The sequence below is a fragment of the Bos javanicus genome, chromosome X, assembly GCF_032452875.1.
Source record: "Bos javanicus breed banteng chromosome X, ARS-OSU_banteng_1.0, whole genome shotgun sequence".
In the NCBI taxonomy this organism is placed as follows: domain Eukaryota; kingdom Metazoa; phylum Chordata; class Mammalia; order Artiodactyla; family Bovidae; genus Bos; species Bos javanicus.
Window position 1 is genome coordinate 143,161,030 of NC_083897.1, and position 27,198 is coordinate 143,188,227.

General features: G+C 47.6%; 1 long non-coding RNA gene across 2 annotated transcripts; it reads left to right on the plus strand.

The window, feature by feature from the left end:
- The first annotated feature begins 7,976 nt into the window (after positions 1 to 7,976).
- LOC133242166 (uncharacterized) lies at positions 7,977 to 25,833 on the plus strand. 2 transcript variants are annotated; one of them, XR_009734796.1, is made up of 3 exons: positions 7,977 to 12,820; positions 17,540 to 17,589; positions 17,888 to 25,833. It is a non-coding gene; the product is annotated as an uncharacterized LOC133242166 (long non-coding RNA). The 2 variants fall into 2 exon arrangements; XR_009734795.1 differs by lacking the exon at positions 17,888 to 25,833 and having other exon boundaries at positions 7,977 to 11,347; positions 12,395 to 12,820; positions 17,540 to 17,663.
- The last annotated feature ends 1,365 nt before the right edge of the window (positions 25,834 to 27,198 follow it).

Genomic DNA, 27,198 nt, shown 5'->3' on the forward strand with positions numbered 1-27,198 from the left:
CCAACTCTTCGAAACCCCATGGACTGCAGCCCGCCAGGCTCCTCTGTCTGTGGGATTATCCAGGCAAGAATACAGGAGTGGGTTGCCATGCCCTTCTCCAGGGGATCTTCCCGAACCAGGGATCAAACCTGATTCTCTTACGTGATCTGAGTTGGCACGGGGGTTCTTTACCATCGAGCCACCTGGGAAGCTGCAGCCATTGCCAAGTGTCCCCTGGAGGTTCCTTCATCTCCTTCAAGGACCGTCGGGTCAAGGCGAACAGAGTGAGGCCCCTTTAGAATATGATGCATTTTGTCTCTTCTCTGTCACTCACTGCGCCCAAAAAAAGACAAAACAGAGCAGGACCCTCTTTCTCATAGTTCTTGCATCCGAAATGTTCCTTTCCAACACTTCAGAATGTCCCTGGCTCTCCAAGTGGGCTCACATTCAGCGATGAAGTATTACGAAATACTTTTTCAGTTCCGAGAAATGCTTGTGGAACCAGGAATAATAATAATAATAAATCAACCCTGAATATTCACTGGGAGGACTGATGCTGAAGCTCCAATCCTTTGGCCACCTGATGCGAAGAACTGACTCACTGGAAAAGACCCTGATGCTGGGAAAGATTGAAGGCAGGAGGAGAAGGGGGCGACAGAGCATGAGATGGTTGGATGGCATCTGTGACTCGATGGACATGAGATTGAGTAAGCTCCGGGAGTCGGTGATGGACAGGGAGGCCTGGCGGGCTGCTGTCTATGGGGTCGCAGAGAGTCGGAAGCGACTTACAGACTGAACAACAGCAGCCACCAAGCAGGAGAATGTAGAAACGGAAAACCCTGCCCCTCCTCTGTCTGTTGCCTTCAGGGGTCTTTGCACCTCTCAGGGTGCTTCTAGTCATTGTTAAAAAACTTCCGCACAAACTCCAGGCCTGATTCTGTGGTTTTTGATGGATTGTGGAGCCGCTGTCCGATCTTACAAAACTCTGCAAAAATAAGTACACCCAGCAGGTTTAAACATGGCCAAGTTGCACATTGAAAGAAAAAGAAAAAAAATACATCATTGCCTAATCTCCCCGCAGAAAGGAAGAAATAGTTTACTCGAGAGTCATTTGAACTCCCAGCGTATCAGTCGTTTGTATACAAAGAATCTGCTGACGGAGACCATTGTGGTTTTGTGCCTGATTAAAACAACTATATAAATTAACGAGAAAGACAAGCAGAGTTCTCTCTTTATGCAGGAAACAACCCATTCGCAATTGAAAACTATTTTGTGTCACAGGCCTGAAGGGTCTTTTTTTTTTTTTTTTGGCTCAAATCACGTCCAGGAAAGGGCAGATGAGAGTCTTTGCCCGGGGCGGGGGGATTTGAGAGGTGTTTTTACGTGTTCAGCAGATGTCAGCCAGTCTTTAAGAGTCACTTCCTTACTAGGTCTTCGCTGGAAGTCCAGCAGCTAAGACCCTGCTCCCAATGCAGGGGGCCTGGGTTTAATCCCTGGTTCAGCGAACTAGATCCTACATGCCACAGCTAAGATCGAAAATCCTGAATACCTCAGCTGAGTCCAAGCACAACCAAAGAAATAAATTTGTTGTTGCTGTTGAGTCGCTCAGCTTTGTGCAACTCTTTGCGACCCCGTGGACTGCAGCACACCAGGCCTCCCTGTCCATCACCAGCTCCCGGAGTTTGCTCAAACTCGTGTCCGTTGAGTCGGTGATGCCGTCCAACCATCTCATGCTCTGTTGCCCCCTTCTCCTCCTGCCTTCAATCTTTCCCAGCATCAGGGGCTTTTCCAACGAGTTGGCTCTTTGCATCAGGTGGCCAGAGTATTGGAGCTTCAGCATCAGTCCTTCCAGTGAATATTCAGGACTGATTTCCTTTAGGGTGGAGTGATTTGGGAGACATAAATAGTTGTTGTTTCAGCCCCCGTCATCTGGAGTACTTTATCATGACAACTCTGGCAATATCTCCAAGCATGGTCTCCGTGCCCCCAGGAATTCGACCGTTTTGTGGCTTCTTAGCTTATTTGGCAATAAAGCGATGCTTGAAATAATGTTTTTCAGAGACTTGGTGCTGTTGCGGAGGAAAGACCCGACCTTGAAGACCTTCAAGGTAGCCAGTCCCTTCCTTCCAGCTGAAATGAGGACCAGAAGTTTTGACGCTGCCTGGAAATCTTATGTCTCACCTGCAACCCCGGCTCATTTTCTTTGCATTTAGGCATCAACTGAGAAGCCATGGCTGGCTTCTGATTTTTCCATTCTGCCTGTACTTCATGAGATGCTACGATGAACTGATGCAAGTATTTTTCTTGGTGCAAAAAAAAAATTTTTTTTTTCTTTAAATATTTAATGCAGTTTCTAGTCTGGCTGAGGAAAGTGGAAAATTTTAGGCGGTGGTCCCAGCGTTTCAGACCATTTCCAAACTCTCACTCTTGAATAAAAACGGTGTAGGGTCCCTATGTTATTTTCTTTTCTGTGATTGTTCCAGACTAGCTTTCCCTTTTCATCACATTCTCCGGGTCATGGATGGTGCTGAACTTTCTTTGCATGTCTGCCGCGTTTTGCTACCTTCAAAACGTGTTCTTAGTGTTTTCACGTGAAGTGACATTTTGAAAAAGCCCTGCTTGGAATTGGCCTGTCCGCGTTTGCACATGTGCCCCTGGGGAGGGTCTAGGCGTCTGGCAGCGCCTGGTTCTTCTCTCACCTGGGATGCGCTTGTGTTGGCTGGGACGCACGGACCTCAGCAGGACAGGAAAGCAGCCTTTTGCCAGTAGAATAAACGCCCACGTCTTTCCAGTTCACTCGTGCGTAGGATTGAAGGTGGGCGGCTTAAGACGCCTTGCCCAAGCTCATCAAGTACGAGACAGATGGACAGAGTCATCCAGAGCGTGTGAGAGCATTGCTACATTACTGCAAAAATAATAAAAAAAAAAAACCCACAAAAACGGGATACTCTCGATTCAGCACGCATGTGCTCAATTTGTGTTTCGTTGACATCTGTCTTCCATTATTTTCCTTCTAAGAACATCAATTGCAATAAACGTGCGTTACTTTATCGGGCGCTCAGACCTGAGCGCCACATCCACCGGAGATTCAGACGGTCCGATGGAAATTGCACTGACGTCTATTGGACATACACACGGTCCGATGGAAACTGCACTGGTAATTTAAACGAAGGCGGATGAGAGCTGCAAGAGTAAGAAAAGCACAGAGAGAAGTCTCTTTCCCCTGAAGTCTCTGGGGTGCTCCGCAGGGAACTGGTGTGCTCCACCGTCTTTGCCATATTGCAGACCTGTTCTCGTAAGGATGTCTGCACTTACTGCTTGTGGAAAGGTGGCCTCGTTACCTGATCTCGGTGCTTCTGTTCCCTTAGGCATCGGCGGGAGATGGTACAAGCCCGTCCCAGGATGTCGGTACAAGCCCCTCCCAGGATGGAGGTGACTTCACGGCGTACCCAGTCTCTTAGAGGTTAGTGACGCGTCTTTATATACTAGGAAGAGCCAGGGGCTGCTGTCTCTCTGTCGGTCTCGTCTGTCTCTCTCTCAGCATCTTAGATTCTGCCATCTTGTTCACCTAAGAAAGTGTGGTTTGGTCAAAATTCACAGTAGAGAAAAGTCTTGCCGTTTTTGCAAGCTTTACTGAAGTGTACAGTTGATGTATGTGTTCATTTCGGGTGTACAGCAACCTGATTTACTTCTACATTTCAGCGGGTAAAGGACCTGCCTGGAATGCAAGAGACCCGGGAGACCTGGGTTCGATCCCTGGGTTGGGACGATCCCCCTGAAGGAGGAAATGGCAACCCGCTCCAGTATTCTGGCCTGGAGAATCCCATGGACAAGACGCCCCTGGAGGGCTACAGTCCACAGGGTGGCAAAGAGTCAGACTCGACTGAGAGACTGAAGAGGAACAGTCAACCTAACACTTTGCTTACATCCCAGCTTTCTCAACTCCTACTAAACCCAGCACCCATTTATGTCAGAAACAAATCTTCCCCATTTTTGACTCGGCTCTTTGAAGTGAAATGTGACGCATTTGTCCAGCGGATATTCTCCTGGAGGGTACAGAATGATTTCTTGTTTTCTTTTGGAAATGTGTGCTCGCCAGCTATGCTAAATCATGACTTCAGCCCATGACAGTGGGGAGCTCTTTACACACTCGGCGTGTTGAAACATCGTCCACTGAATGTGTTTCCACACATTCCAGTGTCAGGCAGAGGATGAACACAATACCCTGAAATGTAACAGTGCATTAAAAGGCATCAGCAAAGCCCTGTGCGTGCATGCGTGTTGATTCCCTTCAGTCGTGTCTGACTCTGAGACCCCATGGACTGTAGCCCACCAGGCTCCTCTGTCCATGGGATTCTCCAGGCAAGAATACTGGAGTGGGTTGCCATGCCCTCCTCCAGGGGATCTTCCTGACCCAGGGATCAAACCCAGATCTGCTGGATTAGCAGGCACACTGTTTATCATCTGAGCCACCCGCAAAGACCCCCAACAGCCACCAAAATCACCGATATATATTGGATGTTGGATGAAAACCTATTCTGCTTGCCATTTTGTTCAGAATCCTCGAGGGGATGTGGTTGGCCGAATAACTGAATAAACCCTCCCCCGCCTCCCGTCCCCAAATGTTCACGCGCGAATACTTGGAACTCGTGAATATATTACCTTACGTGTCAAAAGGGGCATTGCAGATGTGACTCAATTAAGGGTGTCGAGAGGGGGAGCTGCCAGTGAGCTTACTCGGCGGGTCCCCCTATGTCCTGGCCAGGGTTCTTGTAGGAGGGTCGCAGGAGCGTCAAGTCCCAGAGGGAGATGGGAGGACAGAAGTCACAGGGGGAGACATGGGGAGAGATCGAGGCTGAGATGCATCGAGAGACATAGATGGGAAGAATCTGTGCTCCTGCTTTTGAAGGTGGATGAAGGGGTCATGAGAGAATCCATGCATGCTGCTGCTAAGTCGCTTCAGTCGTGTCCGACTCTGTGCAATGCATGGGGGCCCCCTAAAAGCTGGGAAAGACGAGAGGACAAGACGGTTTGAAAGGAGGAAAGATAACGGGAGGAAAGACTCCAGTGTCTCTCCTGGAGTCCATTTCACAGGCTCTTTCTTCAGGTAGTTTCAAACATTGTATGAAAGTGAAGGTGCTCAGTCGTGTCCGACTCTTTGTGACCCCACGGACTGTTTCTCCGTCCAAGGGGTTTTCCAGGCAAGAGTGCTGGAGTGGGTTGCCATTTCCCTTCTCCAGGGGATCTTCCCCACCCAGGGATCGAACCCAGGTCTCCCGCATTGCAGGCGGACACTGTACCCTCTGAGCCACCAGGGCAGCCCCCAAAGATTGTGTACACATACGACATGAATCTGAGCAAACTCTGGGAGATAGTGGAGGACGGAGGAGCCTGGCATGCTGCAGTCCATGGGGTCGCAAAGAGTTGGACACGACTGAGCGACTGAACAACAACCTCCATGTCAGCTTTATCCACTCACCTCCTGATGGACACCTAGGTTGCTTCCATGTCTTAACTATTGTAAACAGAGCTTCTGTGAAGGTTGGGCTGTATGTGTCTTTTCGAATCATGGTTTTCTCTGAATATAGGCTGAGGAGCGGGATGCTTGGGTCGTAGGTCAAAGATGTGGCTCTCTTGACGCCAGGAGAGAGGAGCGAAGGTAACAACCTTGGGGCATTTTAACCTTGGATACCCTCACTGTTTGGTGAGTGTAATCTCAATGTAGATGCACCATAAAACTTATGTGTGCTACCAAAAAAAAAGCATTTAAAAGCTTGATACATTTATCCCAGTTGTACATACCGAGAACAGGAACACTGTTTGCCTCCAACCTTCTAGAACTGAGATGTGTTGTTGTTCAGTCACTAAGTCGTGTCTGACTCTCTGCGACCCCATGGACTGCAGCACCCCAGGCTTCCCCATATATCACCAACTCCCGGAGCGTGCTGAAACTCGTGTCCATCGAGTCGGTGATGCCATCCAGCCATCTCATCGTCTGCCGTCCCCTTCTACTCCCGCCTTCAATCTCTCCCAGCATCAGGGTCTTTTCCAGTGAGTCAGCTCTTTGCATCAGGTGCTCAAAGTATTGGAGCTTCAGCTTCAGCCTCAGTCCTTCCAATGAGTGTTCAGGGTTGATTTCCTTTAGTGTGGGCTGTTAAGATCCCAAACAAGTTGTTTGACAGCAGTATCAAGCCAGAAGAAATACCATTTAAGGAGCAGAACATGTCAGCTGTGATTGGTCCAAGTTGAGTTTCTGGTTCAAGTTACTAAGGGAATTTTTTCTTTTACTTTGGAGGTGAACAAAGCCCACCTGTTTATAGATCTTTAGAGACATGAGGTTATCTTCCTTAATACATCTGAGGTTTCCAGAAACTAGAGTCTGCTTGACAATACATGTGGAGAAAGTAGATGCTGTTATCATCTATAAACAAAATCACACATGGTAATTTCAGACCAAGTGCCAATATCTGGATGCTTTCAACAAAACCCTCTTCTTTCAAAACAAACTGAACATCTTAAAAGCCAAGCGTGCTTTATCCTCAGATGATCTCAGAATATCCCTAATTCCCCATTTGACTGGCCCTCTTTCAGGTGGATTACTCATATAATGCCGGATTGGGGATTTATCTTTCCAAAATGTGTTTATTTTTTTTCCTTGCCTACCTAAACATGTTTGCATTTTCTCATTCCCTTCAAGTGATGAAATAGTGCATAGTCTTATCATTCATTCAAAGGAAATACTTGAAAAGACGTTGCAAATCTGACAGTGTTTGGACTGATCCAAGGTTCTGATGCTAAAGCTGAAACTCCAGTACTTTGGCCACCTCATGCGAAGAGTTGACTCATTGGAAAAGACTCTGATGCTGGGAGGGATTGGGGGCAGGAGGAGAAGCGGACGACAGAGGATGAGATGGCTGGATGGCATCACTGACTTGATGGATGTGAGTCTGAGTGAACTCCCGGAGCTAGTGATGGACAGGGAGGCCTGGCGTGCTGTGATTCATGGGGTCGCAAAGAGTCGGACACGACTGAGCAACTGAACTGGACTGAAGGTTCTGAATGACTTAGCAGACAAGCCTGGCTCCCCTTACCCGGTCGCTGAGACTTTCCTCTGTTCGGATACCCGCTCATGGTCCAAGCGTTCTGTGGTTAGTTTCTAAGGGCCAGAGTGAGGATTGACCAGCTGTGTGTAAAAATTTCCAGAACCGCTTGTCTCCAAGGCAACCCATCGGATGTTGTGATGATTTCGATGGCCAGACATTCTGCTCTTGCGTTGGTCGATGGTTGGGCTTGCTGCAAACTCTGTCACCTTCTGAGAGTTTGTTGTAAATTCATTTCTGTCCCAAGGATCAGGTCAGATCAAGATGTAACATCCTGGTCACTAGAAAGTCCTTTCTGTGTCTTTCTGGACCCATTGGGTTTTTTGGAGAGGAGGGGGTGGTCAAAAACGCACTCCTTTTCCTTAAGATTTTATATTTTATTTTTGGCTGTGTTGTCTGTTTGTTGCTGCTCAAGGGCTTTCTCTAGTTGCAGCGTGCAGGGGCTCTTCTCTAGCTGGGGTGTGCAGGCTTCTGATTGCAGTGGCTTTTGTTGCAGAGCACACGGGCTTTGTTGCTCCACGGCACGTGGGGTCTTCCTGGACCAGGAATCGAAGCTGCGTCCATTGCGCTGGCAGGCAGATTCCTTACCACTGGGGCACTGCCAGGGCCAGCCCACAAACACACTCTTCAGGACCCGACTTGGAATTCTTGACTACGCTGGCCACTTTTTTACACGAGGTGCCCCGGGCTCTGAACATCCCACGTCTGGTCCGTACCTCGGAACGCAGTACTCCTCCGGGTTCTCAAGAGCGTACCGTGAGAAAGGGGCCTTCCTTTCACGACGCTGTCTTTCTACCAGCATGATATTCGCTCAATAACCTCCAGTTAGGGTTTGATTACATGCACCACTGAGTCAGGGGACGTGAGTTTGAGCAAATTCTGGGAGATAGTGCCTGGACTGCTGCAGTCCATGGGGTCGCAAAGACATGGTCACGACTGAGCGACTGAACAGCAGATCAGATTTAAGGATGGTTAGACCTGCTTGGGTTGGTTTAATTTAACCTTTAATATAATTCTTTCAATTTGGGGGGAATTTTCAGCTGTTAACGGTGCAGATGTTCTCTTTTCTCCTTCTCGTCCATTCTGTCTCTTTTCTCTGGGGCAGTCCTTGGATTCTTGCTACCGTTTTATAACATAATCTTCTGGATATCTTTCAAAAGCCTCTTTGGAGGAGCACCATTTTCAGTTGTATTTCGGGCTCGCCAGTTCTCTAAGTAATGAGCGCTCTATAATTATCTCACATGTTGAATTATGTATCACAACTTTTATTAAAATTTTTTTTTTTTTTTTTTGCCTACCCCAAGGCTCGCAGAATCTTAGTCCCCCAACCAGGGATTGAACGCAGGCCACCACAGTGATTCAGTGATCAGAGTCCTCACCACTGGATCGCCACGGAACTCCCCTACCAAGTGCTTTTAAAAAGAGTGAGAAGGAGAAGAAGGTTCATCTGGACTGTTTTTCTAGATTCCACAAATGCATGTTAGTACACGGCTTTCTTTCTCTTTCTGACTTACTTTACTCTGTATGACAGACTCTAGGTCCATCCACATCTCTACAAATTATTCAGTTGCATTCCTTTTCGGGGCTGAGTAATACTCCATTGTATAAACGTACCACATCTTTTTCATCTGTTTCTCTGTCGATGGACACTTACGGTGTTTCCGTGTCTTGACTGTCATAAACTGTGCTGCCTTGAACATTGGGGTGGGTGTGTCTTTGTGAATTATGATTTTCTCAGGGTTTATATGCCCAGGAGTGGGATTGCTGGGTCATATATGGTAGATCTCCTCCAATTAAGGGCTGCCCTGATGGCTCAGCTGGTAAAGAATCTGCCTGCAATGCGGGAGACCTGTGTTCGATCCCTGGGTCTGGACGATCCCCTTGAGAAGGGATAGGCTACCTACTCCAGTAGTCTTGGGCTTCCCTTGTGGCTCAGCTGGTAAAGAATCCACCTGCAGTGTGGGAAACCTGTGTTCAATCCCTGGGTTGGTAAGATCCCCTAGAGAAGGGATAGGCTACCCACTCCAGTATTCTTGCCTGGAGAATTCCATGGGCTGTATAGTCCATGGGGTTGCAACGAGTCAGACATGCCTGAGCGACTTTCACTCTCACTTTCCAATTAAAAAAAGAAAAGAAAAAGAAATAAAAGAATAAGCCAAAGATGAAGAGACCTCTCCCCGTAGCATCTTAATGCTGTGAGACCATCTTTGACAGAGGGTCAGTCTGGGAAGAATGGAACCAACCGCCCTCCACGAGGTGGCTTTTGCCAGCAGACCTGTTTGTGACAATGTTCTTTTAAATTTTCTTTTTTTTTTTTTTAAAGTCCAGCCCCATCCAACATCTGGTATTTATTGTAATGTTGTTGATGGAAGCGCAGGAGGAGAAAAGGGCAGAGCAGGGTGTCGGGGAGACGCTCCACCCGGCGAGGAGTGGGTGGCACGGTGGTGACGTGCAGGGCAGGAGACGTCTGTGGTCAAGACGTGAGTCATGAAGTCGGGGGACGGGGAGCCTGGAAAGAAGGAGGACCCTGGGGTCTGGGAGGGACAACCAGCCGCTCGACGCTGGATGTAGAACTTAGGAAGATCTGCCGGCAGCTCGCAGTCTAAGACGGGCGTGGTGCAACTTGAGTGATGCTAGGATCCTAAAGATGCCAGCCTCGCTGAGAGTGGTCCCCCTTCTCATTGGCCTTGATAATGATTACAAGCGTTGCTGGCTTTTATCCTCCTCTGTGCTAACTAAGCTGTATGGCTTCTCCTCTTTTTTCTTTCCTTTCTTCTTTGTTTAGCTGCACAGAATTCCCAAAGTCCTGTCGCCCCGTAGGAATCAGATTGATGTCATTTCAGCCTTACCGTGTGCTTTTTATTAATGATGGAAAGTTTCCTTCGCCCGCACCAAAGGAGTTTTATGAGAGACCCAAGGCTGTACACGAAACTGTTATTAAAAAATGATAATAATAATGATATTGACCCGTCTCTTTGCGGGGGATTATCTGGAGCTATGAAAAGATGCATAAAAAGTTCATAAGATGAGATCTTACACTCTTTCTATCAGACATTTCATCCTGTTCAATAGAACCGTCTTCTCTCAAGTCACGAGAGTGAAGCCTCCAGCACCTCGTCAGGGCATCTTGAATTCATATGGAGAGGCTGCGGATGCGTCCATTATTTTTAAAATATGCTCAACGGACAGATTCTGGAAGCTCCAGATGTGAGAAGTTTACAAAAAGCGTGTTTCCCTTGGAATCCTGTCAGAATCTTTTAGGGTTTGTTCATCTTTCTTACTTTTGCTTGCCTGTATGTTAAGCTGTGTCCAACTCTTTGCGACCCCATGGACTATAGCCCGCCAGGCTTTTCTGTCCGGGGGATTTTCCAGGCAGGAATACTGGAGTGGGTGGCCATTTCCTCCTCCAGCTTCTTTTGTAGCAGTGTTGATTTGCTACTTTGAGAGAAGCTGGTTATCCTGAAGGTGTTGCTATCTTTCAATGGCTGTTAAAGATTTTCTTTTTTCACCTGGAGTGTTAACATTCGTTTGCATTTCTCTGTTTATTGTTGCTATGCTGTGTGTTCGTTTGCTCTGGTGGGCTTTTCTCCCGTTTCGGTGATTGGGGGCGACTCTCCAGTTGGGGTGCGTGGGTTTCTCATTGAGGGGCTTTCTCTTCTTGTGGAACAAGAGCTCTGGGGTGCGTGGGCTTCAATAGTTATGGCACGCATGCTGAGTTACAGTTGGTAAAGAACCCGCCTGCCTATGCAGGAGGCGCAAGAGAGGGGGGCTCAATCCCTGGGTCAGGAAGATCCCCTGGAGGAGGAAATGGCAACCCACTCCAGTCTTCGTGCTCGGAGAATCCCCTTGGACAGAGGAGCCTGGTGGGCTACAGTCCATGGGGTTGCAAGGAGTTGGACACGACGGAGAGACTAAACAGCAGCAATTGGTCTTCCTTTGTCCCCCCCGGGACCTCTCACAGACGTCTGTAGACTCTGAAGGGCAAACTCCCGAGGTTCGTTTTCATTCTAACCCAGCTTTGTTTCCGTTCCAGCAGAGAAACAGACGGCCACGATCCAGCCACGTGCCCATCTTCGCTAAACCGTGATGGGACTGGTAATCATTAAAAAAGCGTAACGCTTCACAATTGTGACAGCTTGTTTCTCTCGTGGCCTGAGTCCGTGTCCGAAAACATCAGGTCCTGGTCTCTAGAATCTGGGGATGTGATGTTTGTTGGACAAGAAGTCCCTGCAGAGCTCAGCCCTGCCTGAAAATCCCAGCTATTCAAGGTTAGAATTTTATTTATTATTATTTTGTTGGCTTTTATGTATTTATGATTTAATTTTTTATTGAGGTATGAGCAACATAGTGATTCGTAATTGTTGCAGATTATGCTCAGAGAAGGCGATGGCACCCCACTCCAGTACTCTTGCCTGGAAAATCCCATGGACAGAGGAGCCTGCTGGGCTGCAGTCCATGGGGTCGCTAAGAGTCAGGCATGACTAAGCGACTTCACTTTCACTTTTTACTTCCATTCATTGGAGAAGGAAATGGCTACCCACTCCAGCATTCTTGCCTGGAGAATCCCAGGGACGGGGGAGCCTGGTGGGCTGCCGTCTATGGGGTTGCACAGAGTCGGACACGACTGAAGTGACCTAGCAGCAGCAGCAGCAGCATACTCCATTTAAGGTTTTGTAAAATATTGGCTCTATTTCCTGTGCTGGACAGTATATTCTTTAGCGTGTTATTCCAAGTACAATGTGTCCTTCCAGCTCGTCTATTTTATACACAGTGGTCTGTACCTTGTATCCCCGCCTTCTATCTTGACCCTGCCCCTTCCCTCTCCCCTTTGGTAATGTCTGTGGGTCTTTTTCTGTGTTGATATATTCGTTCATTTGTTTTATTTCCTTTTTAGATTCTGCGTGTAAACGGTAACATAGACTATTTGTCGTTCTCTTTCTGACTTCACAGAGTATGATCTTGTCTAGGTTGATCCACGTTACTGCAAATGGCATTCTTCCATCCTTTTTCATGGCTGCGTAATATTCCGCTGCATATCTATGTACCACATCTTCCTTATCCATTCACTTGCTGGTGGACACTTAGGTTTTCACTTCCTCATTTTCACTGTCGTACCCAGTGCTGCCGTGAACACTGAGGAGCATGTTATTGTTTCGAATCGGTGTCTCCTTTCTGTCCGGATGCACAGCAGGTTTGGGAAGCGAGAATGGAGGTGAGCATGAACAGGGAGAGGCCTTTCCAAACATGCTCTGAGAACAGAGCCGTGACGTCACCCAAACCTTCTGGTCCTTGATTCCTGCCTTCTGACCCTCCAGGAAGTCCTTGTCCGTCCAGATGCCCCGCCCTGCCCAAGCTGTTGCCTGGGAACCCGGAGGCTCTGAAAATGCTGAGGGATCGAAGGCGGGTCAGCAGCAGAAACTGGAAACACTCGACCTTTAGATTCAGGTCAGCGCTCCTCCGCGTCGGTGGAGAGCACAGCGTTCCACGTCCGTCTGGTGTGTCTGCCGAGCAGACCGGGCACGGAAGCACACACAGCCTCTGCCAAAAGACGTCGATGACAGGTGAGGTCAGCCTTGAGAATGATTTTCCAAACGCATTGAAGCTCCAGATCATCCTTTCAGTGCGGAAAGCTGAGAATTCCATTATTAACAGCCTGGAGACGTTTTCTTCTAGGAGCAAATGGGAAGACGCAATAGGAGGTCGTGTGGAGTCCCCTCACTCAGAGGGATGAGGGGTCAGAGGTATCATTCCTATTTATGGTGCTGGTGGGGGAGGGAGGGGACATCATCACTTCTTCCGAAGTGAGTGTGCCAGCAAACTGAGAATTTCCAAAGCATCAGCTTTCTAAGTTTTGATATGCAAGACGCCCCTGGTGGCTCAGGGGTAAAGAATCCACCTGTTGACGCAGGAGATGTGGGTTTGATCCCTGGGTCAGGAAGATTCCCCTGGAGGAGGGCATGGCAACCCGCTCCAGTATGCTTGCCTGGAGAATCCCATGGACAGAGGAGCCTGGCGGGGCTTCAGTCCCTGGGGTCACAGATAGATGGACATGACTGAGCAGCCTTCACTTACTTAACGGAGTTGTAGGAAACTGATGATTCTTTTTCCCCAGCCCCTCCCTCTTGTATCTGGAATGACTACCAACGGCTGCCTTCACCTAGGAGGTGACGTTGTCATTGTTGAGATGCTGGGAGGAGAACCCATCTTGTCTCATGAGCAGGAGATGACGCCTGCTTAGACCAAGAGGGGATGTGAGCTCTGGTGTATGTGGCTGCTTCTCCCTTTGTCTCAGTCTGTCTGTCTTCCCTATCTGTCTGTCTGTCTACCTACCTATTGTATCCATCCGTCTATCATATGTCTTATCTACCGTCTATCTTATCTACCTAACTACCCGCCTACCAGTATCTGTCATCTTGTCTAGCATCTGTCTATCTATCTGTCTCTCTATTTGTCTGTCGTGTCCGACTCTGTGCGTCTGTCTACCTATTAATACCTACCTACCTGTGTATCCGGCTTCCCGTGTGGCTCAGCTATTAAAGAATCTGCCTGGGTTTCTTTACCGATGCGGGAGACCTGGGTTCGATACCCTGGGCTGGGAACATCCCCTGGAGAAGGGAGAGGCTACCCACTCTTGTCTTCTGGCCTGGAGAACTCCATGGACTGTATAGTCCGTGGGGTCGCAAAGATCAGACACAACTGAGCGGCTTTTACTTCGCTTTACCCGTGTATCATACCTGTCTATCCTTCTAACTGTTATTTATCTAATCTGTCTATCTGTCTGGCTCTGTTTGTCTATCTACCTGCCTATCGTATCTGTATATCATCTCACCTACCATGTATCTTATCTGTCTGTCTGTCTGTCTGTCTAATCTCTGTCTCTGTGTATCTCCCTTTGTGTATGTGTGTGCTTAGTCGCTCAGTCGCGTCCGACTCTCTGCGACCCCATGTACTGCAGCCCACCAGGCTCCTCTGTCCATGGGGATTCTCCAGGCCAGAATACTGCAGTGGGTTGCCATGCCCTCCTCCAGTGGGGGGGATCTTCCCAACTCCAGGGATGGAACCCAGGTCACCCGCATGGCAGGCAGATTGTTTACCAGCTGAGCCACCAGAGAGGCCTAAGAATACTGCAGTGGATGGCCTGTCCCTTCTCCAGGGGATCTTCCCAAACCAGGAATTGAACCGTGGTCTCCTGCATTGCAGGCGGGTTCTTTACCCGCTGAGCTTCCAGGCCAAGCCCATCTACCTATCATCTATCTTATCAGGTGATAAGATACCTATCTGTCAGGTAGACAGGTAGATAGATACCTATCTGTCATCTACTATCTACCTACTCTATCATCTAATATCTACATATCTCGTCTCTGGGACCTGAGACGCCCACGATCCCTAGAGAGGACCCTTGCTCTCCACGTTTGTCTCCTTCCTGACGCCACGGCCGCTTCCACGATCCCGCCTGCATCCTCTCAGCTCCCTTCTTGGAGATGTTTCCCCCATCAATCACCTCCTTAATGCTCCTCCTAAATCACCCGCAACGCCGTCCCTCTGGAAGGCGCCTTGGGCTTCAGGGCGGCCGTCGGGGTTTAAGTTCTTGCGAAATGGATATTTACCGTAATCCGTTTAGCAATTAGGATTATCTCCGTTTGTGGGAGCTTGGCAGGGAGAGGACGCAGCGGCCTGGACACTTTGCGGGAGAAAGAGGGATGGCCCGAGGTTTCTAAAAGGAGGTGAGTCAGACCCATGAAAGCTGTGCAGAGCACGGCTGTGTGATGCTACTCACAGGGAAGAAGTCCCTGGTTTCGGAAGATCCCCTGGAGGAGGGCTTGACAACCCGCTCCAGTGTTCTTGCCTGGAGAATCCCACGGACAGAGGAACCCAGGTGGGCTACAGTCCACAGTGTCGCAAAGAGTCAAACACAACTGAGCGACTAACACTACTAATACAGCAAAAAGGGATTTATTTACAGACACGCCTGTTCATGGCAACAGCTGGGGTCTGTCGGGTAGCGTGAGCGCTGCAGACGAGATGTCCCCAAAGGTGGAAAAATATCAGGAGATGACGTGTGTGGAGTCTTCCATACGAGACTTCTGCAGAAAAAGGTGTCATTCCAATGCCATAGACAAGGAGCAGCCACTTGTTTCTTAAGGTTTCTGCTTGAATTCCTTGGAAGGAAAGCTATGAGAAACCTAGACAGCGTATTAAAAAGCTGGGATGTCACCTTGCAGACAAAGGTCTCTATAGTCAAGCTGTAGTCTTTCCAGTAGTCATGTACAAACGTGAGAGTTGGACCGTAAAGAAAGCTGAGCACCGAAGAATAGATGCTTTTTTAAAAAATTAATTCATTTTTAAAACAACTTATATATTTTTTGTTTTTTATTTTTTTGAATTTATTTACTTTAATTGGAGCCTACTTACTTTATAATGTTGTAGTGTTTTTGCCATACATGGATATGAATCAGCCATCTGTGGTGTTGGAGAAAACTCTTGAGAGTCCCTTGGACTGCAAGGAGATCCAACCAGTCCATCCTAAAGGAAATCAGTCCTGAATATTCATTGGAAGGACTGACGCTGAAGATGAAACTCCAATACTTTGGCCATCTGATGGCAAGACCCAACTGATTGGAAAAGACCCTGATGCTGGGGAAGATTGAGGGCAGGAGGAAAAGGGGACCACAGAGGATGAGATGGTTGGATGGCATCACGGACTCGATGGACATGAGTTTGAGCAAGCTCCGGGAGTTGCTGAAGGACAGGGAGGTCTGGTGTGCTGCAGTCCATGGGGCTGCAGAGACTCGGACACAGCTTGGCAACTTTGCAGTACCTATCATCTGTCTAGCTGTCTTTTTATCTATCTATCTATCTATCCATCCATCATATCTATCTATCCGTCCATCATATCTATCTATCCAACCATCTGTCTGCAGAGAGAGACGGAATCTCTTGTGAGTAGTTGGCGCCATGATTATGGAGGCCCAGACATCCTGCCATGAGCCACCTGCAGGCAGGAGCCCCCTTCCCACTTGCCTGCCTGGACAAGAGAGGACTGAAAGCTACTGCTCCGTGTCCCAGGCTGCTTGGACAGAATCCAGCACAGCACAGCACCCAGAACCCATGTGGTTCCGTGGCAGACACACTTCCCGTGACCTCCATGAAGGGACTCGGACTATTTCAGCGCCGGTTAGCCCTCTGCAGCATGTGAGGGGGCCGTGTCTAGACAGCCTGTTTTCCCCGCATCCGAGCCAAGCCCGCTGCACACGTGCGCCAGTTCTCTGGCAGCCCCGTCTTGCGCAAACATCCTTAATACCTGTGGTCTGTGAACTGGGAGTTTAATATCAGTGACTTTTTAAGGAGACGTCAAAACCTCAGACGCTGAGTGGGATGATCAGTCTATGACATCAGGTCTCAGACTGTCAGGAGATCAGAGCATCCACGGAACTGAAATCTGTTTTGTTTTTTTTTTTTTAAGGTTCTATTATTTTTCCCTCTCGCTGAGATGGTTTTGCATTCATTACAAGTCAAGCTGTTTCACAGATGCCCATTGGACGGAGAAAGGAAGCTGCCTCTTCTCACCAGCCAAGGGTCTCCGAGGATAATTGAAGCTCCCAGGGGCGTTGGAGAAGACTCTTGAGAGTCCCTTCCTTGCAGTCGGATAGATAGATAGATAGATCATCCTAAAGGAGATCAGTCCTGAATATTCACTGGAAGAACTGATGCTAAAGCTCTAATGCTTTGGACACCTGATGCGAAGAGCTGACTCACTGGAAAAGACCCTGATGCTGGGAAAGATTGAAGGCAGGAGGAGAAGGGGACGACAGAGGATGAGATGGTTGGATGGCCCCAGCGACTTGATGGACATGAGTTTGAGTAAACTGTGAGAGTTGGTGATGGACAGGGAGGCCTGGCGTGCTGCAGTCTATGGGGTCACAAAGAGTCAGACACAAGTGAGTGACTGACCAACAACATCTTCAAGAGAAAAGGCACATGGATACCCACAGAAAATTCTGTACACCAGTCTAATGTTCTTCATAGTCAGAGCACAAATCCATTTATCCCAGACATGATACTCTCTAGAAGTTCTAAAAACCCCAGGAATGAAAGAGCTAAATCCTGTAAAATTGCCCCAAATTCCTAAATATGTTTATGGACGCCTGCTCCTACACCAGCTATATAGGATAGCTATAGAACTCTACAATATATTTATATGCACATACCCTGGTGACGCAGACGGTAAAGAATCCGCGTGCAATACAGGAGACCCCGGTGCGATCCCTGGGTCGGGAAGATCCCCTGGAGGAGGGCATGGCAACCCACTCCAGTATCCTTGCCTGGAGAATCCCATGGACAGAGGAGCCTGGTGGGCTACAGTCCATGGGGTCGCAAAGAGTGGGACACGAGTTAGAGACTAAACAACACCAACAATGTGATATTCTCCTGTTTTCTTACATTTATTTTACATCTTCTAGGTGAGCAAAAGACAAGAAGAATCAGGCTTCCCAAAAGAGGAGTCACGTAGGTGAGTAACCCATTAAAAAGTGAACCAATTGTGTTTGTAAATGAGAAACTCACTTTGGGACGCAGCTTGCTATCTTTGGAACTTTCTTTGGGATGCAGCTTGCTGTCTTTGGAGGTGCAGGAAAAGAAAGCGTGAGTCGCTCAGTCATGTTCGACTCTCTGCGACCCCGTGGACTGTAGCCCACCAGGCTCCTCAATCCATGGGATTCTCCAGGCCAGAATACTGGAGTGGGTTGTCATTTCCTCCTCCAGGGAATCTTCGAAACCCAGAGACTAAACCTGTGTCTCCTGCATTGCAGGCAGATTCTTTACCAGCTGAGCCATGAGGGAAACCCAAGACACGGAACCACTTAAGAAGTCAGGGGCTGTCTTGGTGAGAGTGATGCAAACTGCCTTGACAAAGACGCCGCAGAATTTTGTCAACTTATCGCAGCCGCAGCTGACTTCTCGTTTCAATTACTCATCCGTTCCAGGTGTTCCTGCTTGGGGAGATTTCTTCCAAGTGGTGAGTGACAGGCCCAGCACCCTTGCCAGCCTGGTCCTCTGCCTTCTTCAACACCTGCCTCCCGAGGTCCTCGTGTGTGCGCTGGTCGCTTCTTTGGTCTTGCTGTTTTTGTGTCTGTTGCTTGAATGCCATCCAGCTGAAAAAACTAAAATGCATGCACACTTGCTAGCCATGGGAGATTTCCATGGTGTTCATCCTTCCCCTGGCCGGAACGTCTCCACACGAGACACGTCAAATGCTAAGAGCAGCTGGGATGTGTCCTCAAGCTGAGACGAGCATCTGAGTCTGCTATCGCTGAGTATGGTATCAGTGACTAGCTGCTGTGAAAATGAAAGTGTCAGTTGCTCATTGGTGTCTGACTGTTTACGATCTCATGGACTGTAGCCCATCAGGCTCCTCTGTCCAGGGGGATTCTCCAGGCAAGAATATACAGGAGTTTGTAGCTACTGCCTTCTCCAGGGGGATCTTCCCAACCCAGGGATCAAACGCAGGTCATCTGCATTGCAGGTGCATTCTTTACCCTCCGAGCCACCAGGGAGGCCCTCTGCCCATGGGTAAAAACCCTCTGTTAATGGCTGTGCGAACATTGAGAGCACGCTTCCCTTGCCGCCAGGATTATACATTGGTACAGTCGCTTTGGAAGTCTGTTGGGCGCCCTCTTGAAAAGCCAAAGGTGACCCAGAAGTTGCACTCGTGGGTAGAAACTCTGGAGAATCCCTTGCCTGTGTGTGCATGTGTTAGCCCGTTCTCAGGAGTCGTGTCTCTGATATTGAAACCTGCAATCAACCTGCGTGTTTGTGGGCAGGAGAGCGGGATATACAGAGTGTGAAATGATCGCACAATGGGATGTTGTACAGAAGTAAAGCGAGTTGGCTCAGCATACACGCCGCGCCCTCGTGGATTTTATTTTATTTTGCTTTTATAATTCCTGTTTATTTGTTTTTGGTTGCAGTGGGTCTTTGCTGCTGTTTGGGGGACTTTGGTTGTGGCGAGCGGGAGCGGCTCTCGGTTGCCGTGTGTGGGTTTTGCATTGTGGCGGTTTCTCTGCTTGCGGAGCACCGGCTCTGGGTGCCTGGGCTCAGTCGCTGTGACGCATAAGCTAGGTTGCTGCATGGCATGTGGAATTTTCCCAAACCGGGGGTCAAACCCTGCGGTGGGAGCCCTAGAGGTCCCTCCCTGGCATCTGCTGTCACATCCCCCTTTGCCCCAGTCCCCAGGTCAACGGCAGTGTGTCCCTCATCGGCACTGTGGGAGCAGCCCGTCGACTGAGTGGACCAGGCCCACGCGCCCTGGGGAGGGCAGTCTGCTTTGCTCAGTGTCCTGGTTCACATGTTCATCTCATCCCATAGGGCCTAACTGTAGAGCACAGGGAACTACATTCAATAGCCTGTAATAACCTGTGAGTGGAAAAGAATCTGAAAAAGCGTGTATGTGTAACTGAAGCACTCTGCTCACGCTAGAAGCTAACCCAACGATGTGAATCTACCATGTAAGTGCAGTGAAGATGCAAGTGTCGGTCGCTCAGTCGTGTCCGACGCTTTGCGACCCCGTGGACTGTAGCCCTGCCGGGCTCCTCTGTCCGTGGAATTCTCCAGGCAAGAATGCCTGGAGGAGGGAGTGTCATTCCCTCCTCCAGGGATCCTTCGTCCTGATCCAGGGAGAGAACCCAGCTCTCCTGCATTGCAGGCAGATTCTGCACCCTCTGAGCCACCAGGGATGCCAACATTATAAATAAATGACACTTCAATGTGAAAAATTTTTTTAAATGTGAATCTCATTCAGAAACACTCTATACCAGACACACGTAGAATCATGTTTTACCAAATATCTGGGCACTTTGTGGGCCCATCAAGACACAGAAAAGTAACCTTCATAATGTGTGTGTGTGTGTGTGTGTGTGCATCTTATAATGTGCTAAGCACCGAGCCAAATAAAAGATTTAATTTTCACTGCAAATCTGTGTGCTCTAATAATATTCTACAGTCTTCCTGAAACATCATTGGCGATGTCCAAATACGGATTAAGTGAAGGATCTGAAAAAGACGAGAGAATGCAGCTAGTTGGCTAGACAGTACAGAATGCAGACACCCTTGATGCCACAGCAAAATTCCTAAAGGGCCCCAGGAAGTTTCCCTGCGTTCTTCTGCATTCACTGCTGAGGAAGCAACACCTTTTCCCGTCTCCCCATTACTGTCATGGCATTTGGAGGAACTGGTCGTTGGCAGCCCTCCAGGCTGTGAGGTTCGTAAAAATCTGTGTTCGTTTTAGGAGTGTACATTGGCTGAGACCGCTCACCCTGGCCAGGCACCACAGTAACCATGTGTGTGAGTTAATTTATGACAGGAGGTCCTCCTAGGAAGGAGCTCAGAACTGACAAGCCATACCCCTGTCGGGAGAGTTCGGGAAAGGTCAGAAGGAGACACCACGTGTCTTAGCCTTTCCCGGAATCCTTCTCTCTGGCACCCTTCTTGGCTGACTGATGCATGTACCACCTAGAACGACCCCGAGTCAGAATGACTGGGCAGACAAAATCCAGAAAGTAATGCCATCACCATAAAACCTGGGACTGCAAGCCACGAGGCACAGCCGTTCCCCTGGGTTTCTTACCCCACGACTCTCCATCTGGGCACCCCTTCCCAATCAAGTCTCCTGCTTGGGCAGCTCGTGTGTCTCCTCGGATAATTCTTTTCCAAGCGTCAGGCGAGATCCCACTCTCGGACCCTGGAAGGGGGGGGTCCCCCTTCCTGTAACATTCCCAGTTCAGGTAAAGAATGCAGAGGCTTATTTCATTCCTTTGTTACGGCTGAGTAATATTCCACTGTATAGCCGTACCACAGTTTTTTTTTTTTTAATCCATTCACATATCGATGGACACTCAGGTTGCTTCTCAGCTGTCAAAGAGAATGAAATAGCGTCATTTGCAGCAACCTGGATGGATCTAGAGATGATCGTTGCTAAGTGAAGTGAGTCAGACTGAGAAAGACAAAGAGCATTGTGATATCACTTATATGTGGAATTAAAAAATTAATAATAATACAAAACAACTTAGAAAACAGAAGCAGACTCACAGACACAGAAAATAAACGTATGGCTACCAAATGAGAAAAGGAGGAGAATAAATTAGGAGTTTCGAATTAGCAGATACACATACTGTATATATATCAATGAAATAAACAACCAGACCTACGGCATAGCACAGGAACCATAATCAATGCCGCGTAATCCCCTATGATGGAAAATAATATGAGAGTGAACATGCATATATATGTATAACTGAATCCCTTTGCTGTACTCCCAAAACTAACACAACACGCTACATCAAACTATTCTTCAATTAAGCAATAAAATAAGAAAAAAAAATTCAAACTCAGCAGATTGAAACTCAAGCTGAATTTTAAAACGACACACAGGTGATCGTCTCAGGAAAAGAGAATTCCTCGCTTCTTTACCAGAACTGAAACCGCTGGCTTCAGAATTCAGTGCCCCAAGCTCAGTGTGTGTGAAGGAGTGCCGTCTCCTTCGGTTTGGTCAAGCAGCTGTTTTAACCAGCCTATGCATCTCAGACGCGCTACACGGTACCCCAAAGTTCTTTTAACTGCGAAAGATGGACAGTTTGTAATTGTATGTAAAGCCCAGATTTAAAAAGTCCAGGTAATATGTTTTTGCAGAGGCTGCCAGAAATAGTCATCGCAGTCTATTCAGAGGAGAAAGTCACAGCGCCTAGAATCTTTAAGCAGGATGTGCATGCTCAGTTGCTTTGGTTGTGTCCAACTCTTTGCGAACCTGTGGACTGTATAACCCCTCCCGGCTCCTCTGTCCATGGGATTCTCCAGACAAGAATACTGGAGTGGGTTGCCATGCCTTCTTCCAGGGGATCTTCCCGACCCAGGGATCGAACCCACGTCAGCCTGTGTCTCTAGCATTGCAGGGGGGTTCTTTACCCACTGAGCCATCTGTGAAGCCCCAAACACTGTATCAGTTCTGTTCAGTCACTAACTCGTGTCTGACTCTTTGCGACCCCATGGAAGCCCTGCAGCTTGCCAGGCTTCCCTGTCCATCACCATCTCCCAGAGTTTGCTCAAACTCCCGTCCATCGAGTCATTGATGCCATCCAACCGTCTCATTCTCTGTCGTCCCTTTCTCCTCCCACCTTCAGTTTTTCCCAGCATCAGGGTCTTTTCCAAGGACTCAGTTCTCCGCATCAGGTGGCCAAAGGACTGGAGTTTCAGCTTCAGCTTCAGTCCTTTCCATGAATGTTCAGGACTGATTTCTTTTAGGATCGACTGCACCCACAAGTATCGCAGCAGGTTCTAATATATGTCTTAGCATATATGTATGACACACGAGCTTCCATGACTTATATTTCCAACCACAGCAGACTTTATGCCCTGCAGAGTCACCCAGGATCTTATCAGCGAGAATTCCACAGCAAGCAACAGTGACTGCCTCTTTGTATGGAAACTCTGAGGATGCACATGGCTGACTGATAAGCACCTAATTAGAGCTAATGAACTGTTATCCTTGTAAGAATCCTATAACAAGATAGGTCAGTCCATGAGTCATCACAGATGCCTCTTCTCTCATATTAGGCAACCAGCATTTTACATCTGTTTGTGTCATTTAGCAGTCTCAAAACTTGGCAGGGAACATTCAAGACCGGAGTTAAATCTTACAAAACTTGATGCACACCATTTGCGATTTTCTTGAATATGAGGCTTGAGGCTAACTAGGTGGATTCGCTCAGCCTACAAAAGTTCGGTAACCAATCTTATTTCTGATTTCCTAAAGGTAATCAACCCAGAATATTTATCAGAAGGGCTGATGCTGAAGCGCCAAGACTTTGACCACCTGATGCAAAGAGCAGACTCATTAGAAAGCCTCTGATGCTGGGAAGGATTGAAGGCGGGAGGGGAAGGGGACGACAGAGGATGAGATGGCTGGATGGCATCACCGACTCGATGGACATGAGTTTGGGGAAACGCCAGGAGTTGGTGACGGACAGGGAGGCCTATCGTGCTGCAGTCCATGGGGTCGCAAAGAGTCGAACACGCCTGAGCCACTGAACAACAGAACCTGTGGGAAAATGCTAGTAGGTCCGTCTAGTCGAACCTTTGATTTTTCCAGGAGTCATGTATGGATGTGAGAGTTGGACTGTAAAGAAGGCTGAGCACTGAAGAATGGATGCTTTTGAACTGTGGTGTTGGAGAATACTCTTGAGAGTCCCTTGGACTGCAAGGAGATCCAACCAGTCCATGCTAAAGGAGACCAGTCCTGGGTATTCATTGGAAGGACTGATGCTGAAGTTGAAACTCCAGTACTTTGGCCAGCTCATGCGAAGAGTTGACTCATTGGAAAAGACTCTGAACTGGGAGGGATTGGGGGCAGGAGGAGAGGGGACGACAGAGGATGAGGTGGTTGGATGGCATCACCGACTCAGTGGACATGGGTTTGAGCAAACTCCGGGAGTTGGTGATGGACAGGGAGGCGAGTTGGACACGACTTGGCAACTGAACGACAACATAAGCAACATAAGCTCAGACAATTCACAACGTTTCAGACACGCTTCATTTTGCCGCTGCCCAGGAGAAGCGGCGTCACAAGAAGTGTGAGAAGCACCCACACGTCACAGGTGGTCCAGAGCTTTCATCGGTGGAACAAGGCCAGAGTGGCTTTTTCTGAATGAGGCCCTTCCTCTTCCTCAGGGCCTCATACACCAATGTCCGTGGTGATGAGAAAGCTCCAAAGGAAATCTCCGTGGCCCTGCAGCAGCTGTTGTGTGAACTGTACGATCACACAAACTCCAAAGCATGTAAACAAGAGAGTTGACCTTCTCAAGCGCGCTGCCAGACGTCAGAGATAAATCATCGCTCTTTCGTGCCCACACGCCATCCTCAGCAAATGGAACTTTCTCTTCCACGTCTTCCGCTGACAAGTTAATTCTGGGGGGTAGCAATTAAAGATGCGTTCCTCCCGTAATCCTTCCTGGGAGGACAGTGGAAGAATGCTTTCCCGACCGAGAGTGGAAGAGACCGTGTCTTGCTTTCAGTTTAAATGGAGGGGAGGGCTGTTGGAACGGGGCATTCTTTGTGAAGTGGCCACGATGGATCTCAGAGTTTACATTCATCGATCTTCTACAGGAAGAGATCACGTTGGTGGTGGTGGTTTTTAATTTTTATTTTTTATTGATTTATAATGTTTCCAATGTACAGGAAAGTGATTAAGTGATTATGTAACTTAATATATGTAATATAAGTTAATATATGTTAATATATGCAACAGGGAAGCTGAATATATATATTCAGTTTATATTCACTGAAAGGACTGATGTTGAAGCTGAAACTCCAATCCTTTGGCCACCGGATGTGAAAAGCTGACTCGTTTGAAAAGACCCTGATGCTGGGAAAGATTGAGGGCAGAAGGAGAAGGGGATGACAGAGGATGAGATGGTTGGATGGCATCACTGACTCAATGGACATGAGTTTGGGTGGACTCTGGGAGTTGGTGATGGACAGGGAGGCCTGGCGTGCTGCAGTCCATGGGGTCGCAAAGAGTTGGACACGACTGAGCAACTGAACTGAACTGAACTGAATATATATATATAAGGATTTATATGTAGCTGAATATATATATATAAGAATATGTAGCTGGATGTCAAATAATATATTAAGTAACTAAATATATATAAAAACATGTGCTGAATATATATAAAATATATATGTAGCTGGATCTATATATATAAGAATATATGTTACTGAATATATATAAAAGAACATATATGTAGCTGAATATATATATAAAAGGATATATATGTAACTGAAGCACTTAGCTCTGTACTTGAAACATTGTAAATCAACTCTACTATTGTTTATAAAATAAACAAGAAGGACCTAACAGATAATTGAACTGCATCCAATATCTTGTAACTACCTATAATGAAAAAGAACCTGAGAAGTGTACATATATTCAGTTATGTATATAACATATACACACTATATATATATTGTTGTATATATAGTTATATCCTTTATATATGTTATTGGGTATATATATTGGAGAAGGCAATGGCACCCCACTCCAGTACTCGTGCCTGGAAAATCCCGTGGATGGAGGAGCCTGGTAGGCTGCAGTCCATGGGGTCGTGAAGAGTTGGACATGACTGAGAGACTTCCCTTTCACTTTTCACTTTCATGCTTTGGAGAGGGAAATGGCAACCCACTCCAGTGTTGTTGCCTGGAGAATCCCAGGGACGGGGCAGCCTGCTGGGCTGCCGTCTATGGGGTCGCACAGAGTCGGACACGACTGAAGCGACTTAGCAGCAGAGCATATATATCCACACGTATATGTAATATGTAATAACCTATAGTGGAAGAGAATCTGAAAAAGTACATATATGTTATAATATATATAAGAACATATATGTAACTGAAAACAACAGAGTGGGAAAGACTAGAGATCTCTTCAAGAAAATCAGAGATACCAAGGGAACATTTCAGGCAAAGATGGGCTCGATAAAGGACAGAAATGGTATGGACCTAACAGAAACAGAAGATATTAAGAAGAGGTGGCAAGAATACACAGAAGAACTGTACAGAAAAGATCTTCACGACCCAGATAATCACGATGGTGTGATCACTGACCTAGAGCCAGACATCCTGGAATGTGAAGTCAAGTGGACCTTAGCATCACTACGAACAAAGCTAGTGGAGGTGATGGAATTCCAGTTGAGCTATTCCAAATCCTGAAAGACGATGCTGTGAAAGTGCTGCACTCAATATGCCAGCAAATTTAGAAAACTCACCAGTGGCCACAGAACTGGAAAAGGGCAGTTTTCATTCCAATCCCAAAGAAGGGCAATACCAAAGAATACTCTAACTACCACACAATTACACTCATCTCAAACGCTAGTAAAGTAATGCTCAAAATTCTCCAAGCCAGGCTTCAGCAATACGTGAACTGTGAACTTCCTGATGTTCAAGCTGGTTTTAGAAAAGGCAGAGGAACCAGAGATCAAATTGCCAACATCTGCTGGATCATGGAAAAAGCAAGAGAGTTCCAGAAAAACATCTATTTCTGCTTTATTGACTATGTCAAAGCCTTTGACTGTGTGGATCACAATAAATTGTGGAAAATTCTGAAAGAGATGGGAATACCAGACCACCTGACCTGCCTCCTGAGAAACCTGTATGCAGGTCAGGAAGCAACAGTTAGAACTGGACATGGAACAACAGACTGGTTCCAAATAGGAAAAGGAGTATGCCAAGGCTATATATTGTCACCCTGCTTATTTAACTTATATGCAGACTACATCATGAGAAATGCTGGAGTGGAAGAAGCACAAGCGGGAATCAAGATTGCTGGGAGAAATATCAGTAACCTCAGATATGCAGATGACACCACTCTTATGGCAGAAAGTGCAGAGGAACTAAAAAGCCTCTTGATGAAGGTGAAAGAGGAGAATGAAAAAGTTGGCTTAAAGCTCAACATTCAGAAAACGAAGATCATGGCATCTGGTCCCATCACTTCATGGGAAATAGATGGGGAAACAGTATCCGACTTATTTTTTTGAGCTCCAGAATCACTGCAGATGGTGACTGCAGCCATGAAATTAAAAGACGCTTACTCCTTGGAAGGAAAGTTATGACCAACCTAGATAGCATATTCAAAAGCAGAGACATTACTTTGCCAACAAAAGGTCCATCTAGTCAAGGCTATGGTTTTTCCAGTGGTCATGTATGGATGTGAGACTTGGACTGTGAAGAAGGCTGAGCACCAAAGATTTGATGCTTTTGAACTGTGGTGTTGGAGAAGACTGTTGAGAGTCCCTTGGACTGCAAGGAGATCCAACCAGTCCATTCTAAAGGAGATCGGCCCTGGCTGTTCTTTGGAAGGAATGATGCTGAAGCTGAAACTCCAGTACTTTGGCCACCTCATGCGAAGGGTTGACTCACTGGAAAAGACTCTGATGCTGGGAGGGATTGGGGGCAGGAGGAGAAGGGGACGACAGAGGATGAGATGGCTGGATGGCATCACCGACTCGATGGACGTGAGTCTGAGTGAACTCTGGGATTTGATGACGGACAGGGAGGCCTGGCGTGCTGGGATTCA